The 2,733-nt window shown below is 41.0% G+C and overlaps 1 pseudogene; it reads left to right on the forward strand.

Annotated features, from left to right (window-relative positions):
• LOC132673800 (proline-rich protein 11-like) lies at nucleotides 1–1,571 on the forward strand (annotated as a pseudogene).
• The last annotated feature ends 1,162 nt before the right edge of the window (nucleotides 1,572–2,733 follow it).

The following is a 2,733-nucleotide window of genomic DNA, read 5'->3' on the forward strand; positions in this document are numbered from 1 at the left end:
ATGCCCAAGTTCACACAATGAGGAAGAAAGCTAAAAGCCAAAGTGAAAAGATTATCCCCCCCAAAAAAAAAAAAAAAAAGCCTTTCACTTTCAGTTCAAGCTAATTATACTTCCCAGTCTGCCACCATCACCAGAAAGAGTGGTTATTGCTTCAACAGATAACACTCAGCAGAAGCTGGCTAAGATCATACTGGAACTTCAAATTTCCCAGTATCAAAGATACAGTAAAATAGAGTGTGGTCTATGTACAACTGGTGTAGGAACTACAATGGCCCAGAGGTTAGAAGTATTGAAAGACCCCATCTTTCCATTCTGTATCTGCCACTGAGAACTTTCTGTTCTAAAACAATGGTTTTGCATTTTGGAAAGTGAATTGTGCAAACTCCAGGAAGCACTGAAGGACCATCTTGGAAAATTTGACCTGTCCGAGCTCTGGTCAAATGTGTCACATAAGTGGTAAATTTACAAATGTGCCTGCCTGTGTCCTAACCATCCCTGGAGAATCCTGAGCTGCACTTCCTCCCATGCTGCCACAGCCGGCCAGCCATCTTCCTCCTCATCCGATTCTGTCTCCACTCCCTCCACCTCCTCCTCTGCCTGTACCTCCACCACCTATAGCACCTTTGCTGCTCAGAAATTCTTTTTTTTTAAGTTTATTTTTATTTATTTTGAGAGAGAGAGAGAGAGAGCGAGCAGGGGAGGGGCAGAAAGAGAGGGAGAGAGAATCCCAAGCAGGCTCCGTGCTGTCAGCACAGAGCCTGAATCAGAGCTCAAACCCATGAACAAGGAGATCATGACCTGAGTCAAAACCAAGAGTTGGATGCTCAACTGATTGAGCCACCCAGGTGCCCCTCAGAAATTCTGACTGTATTAAAACACTTCAGCCTGGACCATTAAAAAAAAGATGGATTCATGCAGCCAACAATTAAAGATCTATTACTGAAATTAAAGAAGACACAGGTTTTTTTTTTAATTTTTTAATGTTTATTCATCTTAGAGAGAGAGAGGAGAGAGAGAGAGAGAGAGAGAGAGAGAGAGAGAATGAGTGGGGGAGGGGCAGAGAGAAAGGGAGACACAGAATCCAAAGCAGGCTCCAGGCCCTGTGCTGTCAGCACAGAGCCCAATGCGGGGCTGGAACTCATGACCTGTGAGATCATGACCCGAGCAGAAGTCAGATGCTTAACCAACTGAGCCACCCAGGCACCCCAAGACGACACAGTTTTGATGGAGATGTTTGTACCAGCACCAAAGGCATGGAATCCACTAGTTACTGTCTCTGACCTGCAGGGTGTTATCCTGAAACCCAACTCCAAAGTGTAACCAACTCAACTGACAAATGTCTTACTTATTCCTGGTAAAAGCCAGATAAATCTGTGGAAACTACTTAGGAAAGTTGCTGTAGAGAGGAGCCCAGGTGGAACCTCACTTACCAATAAAAAAAATATGGAAACAGGAGCTAGGTTGACTCTAGTCATGACTGGGACAGAAGGAGAAAGTTTTAGTGGAGTCACCTTAGAAGCCCAACTCAAACTCTGCCACTTTCTATAAGCAGCTTTGTTGAACAAAACTGATGCCAACTCTGCCTGACTGCATGTGATGGTCCAAAAAATACACAGATAAAATCAGCCAACTTTTTTTTAATGTAGTAGAATATGTATAAATAATTATACTAGTCTATAATTCTATCTGAAGGATTAAAGTATGTTTGGAGCCCATACATACTGTGGTATAAAGTGGGTATTTGGATATTTTTTAGTTTGTATAAACAATAAGAGAACAGATTCAAGAAAATGCAATCCCCAAAGTGATGTTTATCCTGCAATTACCCAAATTAGGTTGGAAACATTGTTCACATTTAACTAGATAACTAATTTGTACTTAATAGGTACAGTTATGACATTAAGAAATGTCCATTCATCTTGAATATTCTTGGGTAATTAAAAATAAAAGTATTTCAGCCTATAAAGGTAATGCATTCATTAAGTGCTGAAACTTGATCAGTAAAAAAGACCCTCTAGATTTGTTTTCTGTTCTCTATAAGCAGTTAAGAGGTAAGACCATCCCCCCATCCAAACCCAATTATTTTCCAAAAGGATTTGAAGCAAAACGTCCAATGTCACCTTAAAAGTCAGAATGTATCATTTCTAGCATCATAAGTAGGTAGTTCTATCTGGCTCACTGAAGTCTGAAATTTTCCTTACTTTGATATCTGCTGTCCACATTCATGCGGCTATATATAAGTTTCACGAGGACCTCAGCATGAACCTTGCTTGTATTTTCCACAATTCCCCGAAGGATTCTCTGAAGTCCATGACATATTCACTGTGAGACCTAATTCCTTGTCCTCAACAGCCTGTCAATTCAATAACAGTAACAACGCACACCTCACTGGATTTTTGTTCTTTCCTGCCAGTCCAGAGTTGCCACATTCAGTAATTATAAATACACGACACTTAATCAAATTTGTATTTCAGATAAACAACAAAAAACTTTTTCTTTCTTTCTTTCTTTCTTTCTTTCTTTCTTTCTTTCTTTCTTTCTTTTTTTTTTTTTTAGAGAGAGAGAGAGAGGGAGCATGCGAAGCAGGGGAGGAGGGGAGAGGCAGAGGGAGAGAGAGAGAGAATCTCAAGCATGCTCCACAATCAGCTTGGAGTCTGACACAGGGCTTCAACTCACAAACCATGAGATCATGACCTGAGCTGAAGTCAGACGCTCAACCCAGTGAGCCACCCA

Source organism: Panthera onca, chromosome C1, assembly GCF_046562875.1.
Source record: "Panthera onca isolate mPanOnc1 chromosome C1, mPanOnc1 haplotype 2, whole genome shotgun sequence".
Taxonomy (NCBI): domain Eukaryota; kingdom Metazoa; phylum Chordata; class Mammalia; order Carnivora; family Felidae; genus Panthera; species Panthera onca.